This window comes from Callithrix jacchus, chromosome 15, assembly GCF_049354715.1.
Source record: "Callithrix jacchus isolate 240 chromosome 15, calJac240_pri, whole genome shotgun sequence".
NCBI lineage: Eukaryota > Metazoa > Chordata > Mammalia > Primates > Cebidae > Callithrix > Callithrix jacchus.
The window spans coordinates 17448927-17463596 of NC_133516.1; the positions used below are offsets into that span (position 1 = coordinate 17448927).

At 37.9% G+C, this 14670-nt stretch overlaps 1 protein-coding gene and 1 long non-coding RNA gene across 26 annotated transcripts in view; one reads left to right on the plus strand and one right to left on the minus strand.

Moving 5' to 3' along the window:
* LPP (LIM domain containing preferred translocation partner in lipoma) overlaps nt 1-14670 on the plus strand; it is a 745086-nt gene that overhangs the window by 320835 nt on the left and 409581 nt on the right. The gene's annotated exons all lie outside the window — the stretch shown is intronic.
* The window catches only part of LOC103788188 (uncharacterized), a 28577-nt gene continuing 24615 nt past the window's right edge, over nt 10709-14670 (minus strand). Inside the window, exons 2-3 of the long non-coding RNA XR_614037.4 lie at nt 12931-13104; nt 10709-10987 (exon numbers count right to left, since the gene is read on the minus strand). This is a non-coding gene — a long non-coding RNA (uncharacterized LOC103788188). The remainder of the gene's footprint in view (nt 10988-12930; nt 13105-14670) is intronic.

A 14670-nucleotide genomic window follows, 5' to 3' on the forward strand; every position in this document is an offset into this window, starting at 1 on the left:
GCATTGCTGTATAGATCACTGCAAAAACTCTGCAGTAACATTTTTCATTCTGTTGATAAGTTTCAAATAGGTAAAACAATTTTCTGTAGGCTTTAGCTCTGGTGTGTGATTCTGGGTAGACTCCTAATCGTTTTGAGGGATGGTTTCCTTATCCATAAATTGGACCTAAAGGAAGCAATCCTATGAGGTCAATATAAAACTAGTATAGCTGCAATCCTAAAATTGTCAGGATTGAGATTTCCTGAAATTCCTCAACCTCATATTAAATAGAGTTTTTTTTTAAATGTGGTAGCAAGATTATAGTTACAAAAAGAATAGAACAATACATAAAAATAGAAATATCTTAAATAATATGTTTAAATTTTTTAAAATATGCTGAAAGACAAAGAAATTCTTAGAAAATCATGTGGAACTCTGGAAATTAGGCACCATGAATACAAGAATTTTTGCTCTTGTCTTTACTTGTCTTTGCACTGATTTCCTCCTCTGAGCCTAGCACTATGTGTAGACTTCCCTTGTTATGGCACTTTGTGGTGGGCACCACAACAACACTTGAAGTCGTTCATGTCCTAATGTCTAGAACACGCAAATATGTTAGGGCACGTGCCACAGGGAAATTAATGATGCAGATGGAACTAAAGTTGTTAACCGCTAACCTAAGATGATGAGATTATCCTGGAATATAAGAATGCGTCCAAAGCTAACACAAGTGTGATTAGGAGTGGAAGAAGAGGACAGTGGAGGTCTTTGGAATGATGTGATATGAGAAAAATTTACCCTGTCTTTGCTGGTTTCGAAGATGGAGGAAGGGGCCACAAGCCAAAGAATGAGGAGCAGCTTTGAGAAGCTGGAAAAGACAAGGATTCTCTGTAGAGACTCCAGAAAGGAATGCAGCCCTGTGAGCGCCTTGATTCTAGTTCACTGATACGCATGACTGACTTCTGATTTGTAGGACTGTAGGATAAATACATTTCTGTTAGTCTAAACAATCAAGCTCCTGGTAGTTTGTTGCAGTAACAGCAGAAAACAGATACACACAATATCATGTTAAAAATTTTCTGTTTATATACTGGTTATCCTTTTTAGGCAATGAACTCCTCAAGGGTAACAATGCTATCTTTAAAAAATCCTTTTAGTCCATTTCCATATTAAAAGAATATGAAATGTCCTGCCAAACAATAAAGCTGGTATTTACTCAGTATGTATGCACCATATGCCTGGCACTGCCCTAGGTATTTTGCTTTGACAATTTTATTTCCTTCCTGTTTAACCCTCCTAAATCTTAATTTTCTTATCTGTAATGTGAGTCCATGGACTCGATCAGGTTTGGCAAACTTTTCTGTAAATCTGGTAACTAAATATTTTAGTCTCTGTCGGCCATATGTTGTCGCAGCTACTCATTTCTGCCACTGGAATGCTGAAACAGCCACAGACAATAAGTACATGAATGACCTTGGCTGTGTTCCAAAAAATGTTTATTTACAAAAACAGGAGGTGGTCTGGATTTGGCTATTTGGCTGTTGCTTGCGGACCTATAGTCTAGCGGACCTCTTCATTCTGTTCTAATTCCTGTCTAATATGATTATTCTGTGAGTTTATAAAATTGTGCCATTGGTTTCAGTTAAGCCAAGGAAGTGCCACTAACGCTTGAAGAAGGAACTCAAGTGATTGGACGGGTCTGTTTATAAGAAGCATAATACGGCAGACTCAAGTGATATGGGGGACTGCCACCATGTCCTTGGCAAATGGACCTGGGACAAATGCTCTTTAGGATGAGACATAAGGAGATCCTTGAATGCCAAGGCTGAGCTCACTGAACTTGAAACTCGGCGAACTGGAACTACTGCTGGGAGAATAAAAGGGAGCAATAAATCCTTTACACTCCAGACTGAAAGACCTTCTGAGGCAGCTGGCCAAGTGAAGCAGGAGGAGGGAACGAGTTCCTCACTCAACTAAATTATGTCTTTGGGCCAGCCGACCTGGTCTGCTAAAATAACAAGGTGCCTGAACTTCTGCCCGGAACACGTCACCAAATTTTGCAATTTGGGACTGTCTTCTATCACATGACCCACTGATCTGAGGAAGTGAAGAAAGTAGAGTGAATGAAACACAAGGATTGACATTTTTATGGAGTCCTTCATTAGAGACAAAAGTTGATTTTTCAAGAGAACCCTTTATATTTTGAACTCTGTATTCTAATTCAAAAAGCATTAAGTTCTTGGATGAAGAGCATCCAATAGATTTTGAAGGTCTTTTAAACTTCGCTGTTGATCTGGGACTTACCCATTGCAGATGTGGGACTGTGTGTTTATACATCAAAGCGGGTTAGGAAGAGCCCCTCCAGAACTAGGCAGAAGGAATTGTGATGTTTGTTTGACTGCTTGGTTGTGGTGGCGGTGGCTGTTTTGAATTGGTTATAACATCAGATTTTGAGGACAAAACTACCCTCTTTGATTGGTATGTTACAATAGCTTGTTTGTGTCTTGCCAATTGTTCGAGAACAGTTTGTCCATTAAAGAAAAAAAAATGACCTAGTACCTCTCCCCTACCCAGGGAAATGTCGGATGAATCAGTTGCACAAGGGCTTGATGTGCCAAGTCAGTACTGCCTCAAGGCTCCTTATGCAGTTCCTTTCCAAGATTTTTAAACATTCCAGGGAGAACACAGTATTTGTTTATTTGGCTGCTACGACTTTGTTTTGCTCTTGTTTTAGTTATGGTCTTATGCTTTCCTCTCACTCCCTCTCTTTCTTTTACCCCTAACTCTTTGGAACCCTGGTGTGCTAAGAGCCATGTTAACAGTCAAGCATCTATTCAATAAATACTTAACTCTGTTTTATATTTGAGCTTCTAAATGCTTGTGAAGATGTGTTTCTGGGTAAGTCACATAAAGAATAATTTATATTTTTTCAGGTCATTATTGTTTTAATTATATTTTTAAATTTAGTAAAAGGCAAAAGATTTATACAATCTGAAGAAAAACCAGAATATTGTATTTTTAAATTTAAATACCTTGCTTGACATAACGCTGACAGTATAAAAGGTAAGTGCTGTTGCTCTCATTTTACAAACAAAAATATCGAGACTCGAAAGTCTCATGATTTCCCTAAGTTCACATACATAGTTAATGGTCCAACTGGACAAAAACTTACACATTTTAATGTCATGGGACTATTTTTTTTTTTCTATATGTATGTTACCTAACCGTAGCACTGATTGAGATAAGGGTATTCTTTTGCAGAGATCATCCCCATGGTGATGCTCAATTGAGTCTCTCTCTTTCAATCTCTCTTCTCTCTTCTCTCTCTCTCTCTCTCTCTCTCTCTCACACACACACACACACACACACACACATAAACCACATACACACACACTTTGAAATTGGTAGACACTCAGTTTCTCAATCTTCCTTTAAAGACTAATTTATTGTGCTAGGATTTATGGGTGTAGTTGTCAAAAATTCTTGCATATGCTTACTCAGGAAATATATTCCCAGATCTTTTCCATCTCAACTCTGTGAGGCATTGGAAGAGGTGCTTTTGGGATAGAAGGATAACTCATACATCATGTCTGCTCTCAAGGAGCACAGAGTTTGGTGAGGTAAATGTCTCATGAATTTTCCATAAGCTCTATCTTGATAAGTGCTCTAAAGTCACTATAGAGGGCTGAAGGTGGGAAGATGCTTTTGTCTGGTGGCAAAGGACAGCAGTGCAGGGTGACCTGGGCGGGCAACATGGGCCTCCAAGAATAGCTTGGGTTCAGATATGAGGAAATGGTGGCGAGGAGAGTCTTAATGGAGACAGAGGTGTGAGCAAAGTCTTGGTGTCCAGGAAGCCAGAGGAAGCATTCTGGCATATTACTGGGTATGTGGCTTAGCAAAAGTCAGCATTCTGAAATATAAAATGTCCAGTGCTGCTGTTTGCAGTAGTAATCTCAAAGGATACATACTCACCAGTACATGCCAGAGTGTGCTGACAAACTTTGACAATAAAGCTTGTCAGGTTTCTCTCTATTGCCTCATAAGAGGCCCATCCAGTTAGATGATTCCTCATTTCAGAATGAGGTCTTGTCAAATGGGAGGCCCAGAGCAGACGCTTTTACCAAACTTGCAATACTCTCAAAATACAGTTCTCTAAAACCTCAGCATAATTGCCATAAAATCTACTGGCCATATATTAGAGAGTTTACTTCTGGGATCTGTATTCTGTTCCATTTGTCTCCATGTCTGTCCTTATGCCAGGACCACACTGTTTTGATTACTGTAGCTTTGTGATAAGCTGAGAAATCAGGAAGTGGGTGTCCTCCAGCTTGGTCCTTTTTTCAAGATTGCTTTGGCTATTCAAAGAGAGCCATGCTATTTTTAACCTGGAAACAGTTGTATCAAATACATTGGAAAAACCTAGCTTAGGAAGAATGTTGACTATTTAGGCTATTTCTTTAGTCTAGATATGAGGTAACTATGCATTAGTTATTTTGGTGGTAATGGAGATGCAGAACAGTAAATGAATTAGAAAATTTTGGTGTAATTTAGTATAGCTTGTTTGTATTCAGACTAGGTGGTTAAGACAAAAAGGAAACGTGTTTGTAGCCTTTGTGATTGGGAGAATTGTGATGAAGTACATAGAAAAATAGAGCACACAAGGGGAGGTCTGTGGGTTATCCTATCTAAATTCAGATTTGAGCACTGAGCTATAGGTTCATATGATGATGCTCCTTCAGCAGTCAGAAATTCAGAGGTGAAATCAATGAGCACCACAATTATTTTGGGTCTTATGCTACTTATAAATAGTGTATTCATTTAGAATTGCTTTTTTAATGTAATGCATTTATGGTTATCATGCTGGCAAGAGCCAGATACAGGGAAGTGGTTGGGGACAGCAGCAAAAAATCAAGATCTGGATAAAGGCAGTTTCGTGAGGCTTCTGTGCCTTCCCTCAGCTAAGAGTAAACAGAGTGCTAGGTGGCTGTTGACATGTGTTTTATTTTGAAGTGACTGTTATTACTAGGGTCTCAAATCCTTAGCCTTGATCTCTTGGAGACTAATGTTCCTGTTCTCCAGCTGAGAGAGACTAATTCACCATCTTGTGTTGTAAACACTCACTCATTTTAACTGATTACACCTCCAATGATTCTCAAATCACTAAAATTACTAATTGCTATTCCTTACACATCAAAGAGTGAATCCTGAATAATTAACCCCAAATAAAATTAGATGAATTGGCCCTTTTAATTAGAGTCCCTGCTGCTGTTTGTTCTGAGCTTCCTTTTCTTACTGTTAAGAGACTTTTAGAATGATTAAAACTGTTTAAGACTTAAACAGCCAGTGACCTTTTAATACAATATAAATCCATGAAAGCAATATTTCAGCTAGCAGGTGGCGAAGTAAATTTTTAGAGCAAGTACCTGTCAGCTCCAGTATTCCTTTGGAGAAAAAAATACATGCCAAAAAACAACCACCTTGAAATGAAATGAGTGTCTCTATTTGATTATTTTTAAAGCATTTATGCATTTGCTAAGCTTCAGACTTGATGAAATAAATGTCAGGGTTGAAGGAGAGTGAGTAATGGTTGGCATCATTTTATATAAATAGTAACAAGAATTTCTCAGTGAGAAGAATTTGAAGTCATTTGTGCATAAAAGATGACTGCAGGAGAAATCACAGAAGACCCCTGGCCTCATGTAGCCATCCTTGTCTTTGGGGATTCTCTTGAAGCAAGAGAATGGGCCCCAACATTGGGGAAAAGGAGGTTTGATGGGGTTTCATTGCTGCTGATCATCAAGGTAGGATTACCAGCCTAGCCATGCTGCATTCAGCCTGGATTTTGTTGGAGATATTTTACATGTGCCTGCTCATCTAGTCCAAGTCTCCTACATAGTAAGAACCTATTCTCTTTTTCATAGTCTGTTGAATTTGTAGGGGTACAGTGGGTTTTTTCATCATTCCCAAGAAGTCTCAGTTTCTCACGTTAACTCTGCCATGTGCTATGGTAAATGTGTGCTTAGCTAGAAGTTAGGCTATTTGGGGTCACAGTGGGTTGCTTGATGTGGTCCTACACTCTTTGACTGTTTCTCTGTACTACACTGGTGGAATATTTATCCATCTGTGAAAAAAAGTTACTGGACTAGTTCAGTGACTTACTTTTTCCTTAAAATAGGAGGAATACATTTTGACTTTTCATTCTGAAATAATTTGAGACCCCTGCAGAAAGATTGAAGATTGTATAAAGGATTCTCATTTAGTGACCATCCAGTTTCCCCAAGTAGTTGACATCCTACACAACCACGGTAGTTACCAAAACAAGGTAAACACTGACATAGTACTTCCTGCAGATACATAAACCTTGTTTAGATTTCATTGATTGTCCTAGTGATGTCTCTTTTCTGGTCTAGAATTCTATCCAGAAGCACATGTTGCATTTTATTGTCTTGTCACCTCACTCATCTTTAATTTCAGAGGGTTGTTCAGTCTTTGTTTTTCCAGGAGGTCAGTGATCCTTAACCAGCACCATATACCAGAATCACTGAAGAAGCTTTGCAAGGTTCTTGTTTGGGTCCAAGCCCCAAAGATTCTGAATTAAGAATTCCAGAGTGAAGTCTGGGTGTATGTGGTGGAAGAAAGTGCCGCAGGAGATTCCAGTACACGCCCCTGGTTAAAAGTCAAATGTGTTTTAACACCTCAAGCATAAGCATTTTGAAATTCTGTCTACGACATGTATTTTTCCTGTTCCCTCATTTCTCTGCTCTTTCTTTATCCCCGTCTCTCTTTTATTGAATTAAAAAGAAGACTTAAAAGTCTTTATATACTATATGGGATACATATATATTGTTAAGACTTATCAATAGATCTTTTATTGTAGAGTAGAAGATCAATACAGTACAGATGGTTGCAGCAGTTCTGGAGGTTAGGGTGCCCTCATAACCAGGTGGTGACTTAAGGATGAGGACTCACTTCCTGTACTTTGAAGACATACCCTCAGTAAGATAATGTGGAAACAAACAAATAACCTAACTAATGGTTAGGTTAATGGCTTTAAGGCAGGTTACAAACTGTCTAGCTGTTGGTATCATGGAGGACCTACGACCTACCGGTGCAGTAGTACAGTGTTGACCTTATGTCAGTATTTGAAAAGTGGCAGAGTTGACCATGGGAAAAGTTCATGTGTTCATTCTATCAGAGTTATATTCAATTTAATATATGTAGTTCTGTACCACTAATAATTTATAGCAATAATATTACTATTTACCGAATATCTCATATGTGTTCTATATGCTTTATGTAGAGGCTTGTAAAACAGAGAGTCTGCCCTCAAGGAGCTGTTAGTCTGGTAGGGGAAACCAATAGTTATTGAATTAAGCTAAGAAAGAGCAGAACATTGGTTGTAACAGAGCTACCGCAGGAAGGAACAGTGCGTTCTCACTGAAGATGAGGATGGTTCCCTCTACAGCCAAAGGCAGCAGTGGCGAAATAAATGAAATGACCTATTTAAAGTGTTTTTATTGTGAAACGAGGCTTTCTGAGGCACCATGACTGTCTTTGGAGGGGTGGTAAGCTTCTGGCCTCAATGGTCACCACAGGGTAATGGCCCAACCCTAAGGGAAAGGGATATTTTTGGAATATTCTGTCAGCACACTGATATTTGTTTGCCCGCTTCTTTGTTTTTTAGTGGTAAATGAAGACATTTTGCTGTTGTTTTTCTGGGATGTTGCCTCATTTTCTGTCCATCACATGAATTTTTAGATTTTTATTTCATTTTTAAACTGAGGTAATTTTGCTTTTTCTCATTGGAGCTAAAGATATCTCAGTAGCTGATAGAAGATTGATACATTAAGCTCAACTCATTGCCCTATTTATTTTGAATGCTCATCTTTGGAAGTCAAAAATATATGGTGTGGTTTGTTGTTTGGGTAGCAATTACTCTGTTTTTGTAACATATGACACTTGGTGGATTCAAAAGTGCTAGTCGGTTGTAGACAACTTGCAGAACTAGACTGTCATCCTGATTTCATAGTATTTGTAATCCATTTAATGTTTTCTACTGATAAATTGAACCTGTTATCTAACAAAGGGAAACCACTGCGTGATAGAGAATTACAGAACGCTTGTATCTCATGTTATACACTGAGGGGTCTCACATTTGAACAGGGCCCTTATTTGTGACTGTAAAAAAGGACTCAAAGTCTCAGATATATTCTATATTAGCTAAATATGGAGCGAAACTGTCCAATTTAAAATCAGGGAGACGTCATCTACTTTAAAGATAATTCTTCTTGCTTTTAATTTGAGAATCTCAAAGAGCATTTCAAGCTAAGTTATTTAGAAAGATGACAGGGACATTAAATTTTGGCTTGAGTACATATAATGATGCATTAAAATTAAACTCTGGGTTTGAGTAGATTCTGCGATTCATTTTAAAGTATCTTATTTTTGGTTTTTAAAAAAATGTGTGCCTATAATTCACTTATTGTATAATAATTAAGCCAAAGGAGAAAAAATTAAAAACAGTGCTTGTCATCTCATGAGCTATAGACAACCTCTGTTAACATACAGGCCTATATAAAATTGGGACCATATTATAAGCACTATTCAGTAGCCGCCTTTGTTTCTTACGTGATAAAATATGAGAAGCAATTTTTTTATGTTCTTCTCCCAGATACGCTAATACTTACTCCCTTACTAAATGTGAATCTTTGTCCGAGTATCACCGTGCTGAGACCATTTTCAGTGATTTTTTTCTTTAAAATTGCAACACCCACTACCACCCTGGCCGTCCCAGCCCTCTACCTTGCCCTCCATTTCTTTATACTCCTTATCACCATTTGATATTCAGTATGTTTTCTTTACTTTTTAAGCATTCTTCTCCTGTTAGAGTGTAAGTTCTATGCAGGTGGGTAGAGGAGCACACTGTGTTTATTCTATTTGTTTGTTTTATTTTGTCTAGGGTCTAGAGTAATGTATGATATACAGATGGCGCTCGATGAATAAATAGATGTTAGATGTAGATCAACGTCATCATTTTGGCGACCACACAATTTCCCATTGTACGATTGAAATTTATTTTTTGACCAGTTCTATGTTAATGAACTGGTTGAAAAATATATAATGAGTTTTTTTATTAAATTGCTTCGTGATGAAGGTTTCTTAAAATGCTTCTCTGCTCGTTAAGTTACTTCTTTGGTAGGATAATTTATTAAAACTGATATTGCTGAATGAAAGTTTATAAGTATCTTTAAGGCTTTCGATTCCTCTTGACAAATTTTCTCGAGAAAAGTTTAGCAGCAGTAGCATATGAGAGAATGCTGGTTTCCCTATACCCTCAGCAATTCTGTGTTTGATCAATATTTTTAATCCAAGTCCTTCTTTTTAAATTAATTTGTTAGAAAATTAAGTATTATCAGAATTAATCATTTGCTTTCTAGGTAAATAGCAGAAAATAAAAATGGAAGAAAAATAGAAAAGTTAATTTTTCTAATGTATAATAAGAACGTGACGTTGAAGGCTATCTAGCATGACAACTAAAAATATTAAAGTTATCCTGAAGTTTAAGGATATCTAGCATGATAACTAGACAAAATTAAAGTCAAAGTCAAGGTCACATATCTTCTTATTTACAGAGGAAGAGATGTCATTCAAGGGAAATATATTGTGCTATTTTGATGACAATGAGGACAGAGAACATGGAATGGCCAAATCTTGCCCTGATAATTATCACTTCTCCCAGAGAGTTCTCAAAGGAGTTTCACACTGCAGAAACGGGAGCAAAATGAGAATCCAGGTGCTGCTTTATTAATAGCTCCGTAAGTGCTTGCTCTCCCTCTGAGACAGAGGTCTGTGATCCCACTGAGTTGTGTGGAGGCTTTGGCTCTAGGAATTAGTAGGATTTTTATCCCATGTCTTCCTCACACCACTGTATCTTGGAATTCAACATACTCAATTAGCTGTAGCTCCTGAAGACCTGGCTTGACATTCTGATCCTTTGCTTCACAGTCAAGAAGAATGCTCTAGACAGCATTTCAGGTGGTCTGTCCTGGGAGCCAGATGCTCAGAGGACTGAAGCAGGAAGGAGATTTAAGAAGGATATTTCCTGGGTATTGCTTTCTAAAACTGAGACTTTTATGGTAGTAGCCACGTTAGTCAAATTAATAACCCTACCTTATCAGAGAGAAGAGCAGAGTGGGACAGGAAAAGAGCCTGAAAGGTTTCACCTCTAATAGAAATAGCATGTTGAGCAAATCAGTGCAATTACTTTCATATTGTTAGTTCCAACCAGTGCACTGTAAATAGGTTGAGAAGGCTGAGAAGTGATGCATTAAATGGGATGTATCCTCAGTTTTTCTCTGGTCTTTGCCATAATGCATTTCCTGTTGGTTTTTAAAACATTACTCAACTGAACATTTGGAGACGACACATTTTCAGGAACTGAAAATTTCTGTTTTGTGTATATGTGTTATTTTAAAATTATAAATGGGTAAAATAATTACAGGTTAAGAATTTGTATAATGGAGAGTACTTCCCTTCCACTTTCTTTCCTCGGTTGCAAAATTTAGCTTCATAGAGGCAACTTGCCATTATCAATATTTTGGGACACCACTTCAAAGACAATCTATGATAATACATGTATATATGTGTATATGTTATTAAACAAATGATAACATTATATATATTATCCTAAGCTTTGAATGCTTCATTTAAAAATATTTCACTCAAGGTGTTTTCTGGTGCAATTTTATTGGTAGCACACATATTTTGATGCAAATTGAACATGGAGTTGAAGTTGAAATTGTAAGTGAAGTCTTCAGTTATTTAGTTTCATAATAAATTGCCTGTAGTCTCTGAGGTGTACATTATAGCTGTGGGATAATTCCATTGCCTTGTGGATATCATCACTGATGCTACATTTGTTTTACTCTCTCATTTTTCTCTTTAAGGAAACTTGTTCAGGGAACTTGGTCTCCTCTTCCGAGTGATGAAGTTTAGATTGAGTTGCCCTCTTGTGCATAAGGGAAAAGAAATAATTGTCATGTATAATGTAGACATTGTACAAGTCACTTGCATATAATTTAGCTCAGTGATGTTCAAAACATGAATTGAGATCTATTTCTGGGTCACCGTCAATTTTGTGGGTCACAACCAATATATTTTTTTACATAAATAGAACATTTCAATGTGTGTTTTATATATATATATATATATTAGGTATGGTTTCATGAAACTCTTTTGTTCTAATATACATGTACATATACATATCTAGATAGCAGTATTACCTCATTATATAAAATATATTTTTTACTCTAGGTTGTGGCCAAAAAAGTTTCAGAGTTACTGTTCTAGCTGCTTTGATTCACAGCTTGAAGTAGGTATGACTATCTCATTTCATAGGTGAGGAAAACTGAGTCTGTGATTATAGAATTGCCTTGCCTGAAGTAAAGGGTAGAGCTGAGGTTTGTGTTTTAAGTTTTTGGGCTTAAGATTTTATACTATTTTCCCTTCAAACTTTTTTTTTTTTTTTGAGATACTCAGGCTGGAATCCAGTGGCTCCATCTCTGCTCACTGGGACCTCTGCCTTGTGGTTCAAGCAATTCTTCTGCCTTAGCCTCCTGACTAGCTGGGATTACAGTCACGCACCAACACGCCCAACTAATTTTTGTATTTTTATTAGAGATGGGGTTTCACCCTATAGGCCAGGCTGGTCTTGAACTCCTGACCTCATGATCTGCCCACCTGGGGCTCCCAAAGTACTGGGGTTACAGGCATGAGCCACATGCCCAATCACCAGTTACTATTAGTGGAAATGAATAACTGTCTTTACTTGAGACTTAGACTCTGCTCACCTTGATTAAAAATTGTTCACCTTGTGTGTGTGTGTGTATTCCAACCCAATCTCTTTTGACTTCATAATTTAAAATGTGATTAATTTGAGGAGTATCTACATAGTTTTAAAATTGCCTTAATATTTAGATTTTCCTCCAACAACCAAAAATTCTCCCCTCAACAAAGTGGAAGAAGCAATAACTTCCAGCTAGGGGAAGCTAGAGCCCTGTCATTGCCAGTGCAGCCCATGAGTCTGTGTCAGCAGCACCTGAGAGCATGTTGGAAATGCAGAATCTCAGGCCCCAGTGTGGGCCTGAATCAGAATTTGCATTTTATCTAGATTCCCTGATGATTGGAACATTGACATTTGAGAAGTACTGGTCAAAGTTACCAGGTTTTTTTTTTTTTTTTTGGAGACAGAGTTTTGCTCTGTTGCCCAGGTTGGAGTTCAGTGGTGCAATCTCATCTCACTGCAACCTCCACTACCTAGGTTCAAGAGATTCTCTTGCCTCTGCCTCCTCAGTAGTTGGGATTGCAGGCGTGCTCCACCACACCTGACTAATTTTTGTATTTTTTATAGCCAAAGGGTTCCATCATATTGGCCAGGCTGGTCTTGAACTTCTGACCTTGTGATTTGATCTCTTTGGCCTCCCAAAGTGGTGGGATTACAGGTGTGAGCCACTGCACCTGGTCGACACCAGATCATTTTTTAAAACATCAATTTAGGAATTGAATGGCTTCCTCTTTTTCAGTCATTCAACCTACAGTTACTGAGGATGTTCTGGCCCAAACTGGTGACTAGGGATGGGTATATAAAGAGAAATCATGAGTGGACTCTACTTGTAAGAAGCTTCAGTTCTAACCAGGAGGGAGTGATCATAACACACAAATACAATCAAGTATTACGGATGTTATGATAGAACTATATATAAGTTGCAAAAAGGGCTGCTATCTAAATCTCTGGATGTGTGTGTGGGTTTTATATGGGTATTTAGATGAAAAAGAGAGTGATGCTTTCTTTGTTTTCTTTCTCTACAATAGTAAATGAATCCAAACTTTCTTGATGATCAGAATTGAATTGTTCCCATGTGTTTTTCTACCTTCAACTAGTAATTTACTTACTTTGCAGGTAAATTTTTGCTGTCTTCACCCTCTGATGGGGGCCTTTGTTTCATGAAGGGATAAGCAAACTCAGCATTAGGTGGATGCCTTTCCTATCTGACTGTCGCAAGTGCTGGGGTCACCGCAGTGGGGGTGGCTCAGCTGGTCCCAGGTAACCATCCCTGCTTCTCAGTGCTGCAGAGTAAATAAAAGGGAGAGCTTGAGAAAATATGCATAGCTAGGTCCTCTGGAGTTTTTCCTCACTCCCTTTTCGAGTTAACGATATGCCTAACAGGCTGTTTTCTGAAGTAAATTGGCAGAAAGTAGTGTTTGGGAATCAGAGATGGAATACTTGATTTGTCCAACTCCTTGTTTAACTGCTGCTTCTTGGTGCTACCTCTGGCACACAGCAAAAACCTTCTGAGTATTAGCTGAGTGATTTGGTTTCATATGGAGCAAATCAAGCAAGATAACTTCTCAGTGTCTCTCCAAGAGAGTGAGAATCCATTTCCTGCTCTATATTTGACCAGCTACATAACTTTGAATAAACGGTTTTATATGAAATTGAGGCATAAATATATTTTGTATATAGGTAGGATTTGGATGATGAGTGGAAGAGAATGGAGGGACCAGGTCTGAAAGCACATGTCTATAACCACTCTACCATTTCTAAAACTGAACGTTTCCGTTTTAGATTTGATATGTTACTGCGAGTTGCTGGATATTTTTTTTTTTTCTTCTAAAGCTTGCCTATACATCTCAGAGTCTGGGAGGTGAGTTGCAATTTTTCTGTAGGTCACAGAATCTGGGAGGAAAGGCAAAGAGGACAGGGCATGCACTAACATGAAGCTCTACAGCTTAGCTCTGCTGGCTGGAAGGTACTGCAGCTCATTGGATCCAGGGGCTTTTCCACATAGGGTCACCACCTAGGAATCAAAACCCCATGCTCTTTCATTGTTTCATTGTTTTCAGAAATCTCTTAGGATGGAAAAGATCTCCTTCCCCCTTCTTCCACTCGTATAAATATAGTTCTTTCTGTTTTCCCATTTTTCTTTAACATGAGAATTCTGCCTTCTCTCTAAAGCTGAACTTATTTTCACAACAACTTAGAGGCATTTTCCCTTGTTTACTTGTCTACTAAAATGATGAGCTCTAAGTCAGAATTCTCTTAAACTTTTAATCTGATTTAGGAGAGTGATTAGGAGTTTTTCATGGAAACTATATCGGTTAGTTTATGCCTCTCTCCAAAGGACCCATTTCTTCTCCTTTTATCATATTTGCATCTGTTTTTGAGACGTTTGCCCATTTCTCTATGTCTTCTGAAAATGTGAGGTCCTCTCTAAGGAATGCAGTAAGGACCCTTTGATGGTTGAGTTTAAAGAAATGAAAACTTTGGTCTGACTTAATAATTGATCTAAATAAAGCAGATAATTATGTGCTTATCACGAGGGCTTTTAATCATCTGCCTTTTCATGCTTTCAATATAGAGTCCATCTTTTCAAGTTGTTTCTTAAAAAGCAAAAGCATTCTACCTTTCTTTTTGGTTTCTTTTGACCCTCCCAGGATACTCGTCAGCCTGTGCCCCACTATGTCTAAGTTCTATTAGAGAAACAGAGTAAAGAAGGATATATTTGGAAGGGACAGACAGTTGTACTTTTTTAGACTAATGTGTTGGGACATTTTAGACTGTTCATGTAGCTTCTTTATGACATAGTTTATTGAACCTTTCTAATCTTGTGGGTCCAAAGCAGGAGTAACACA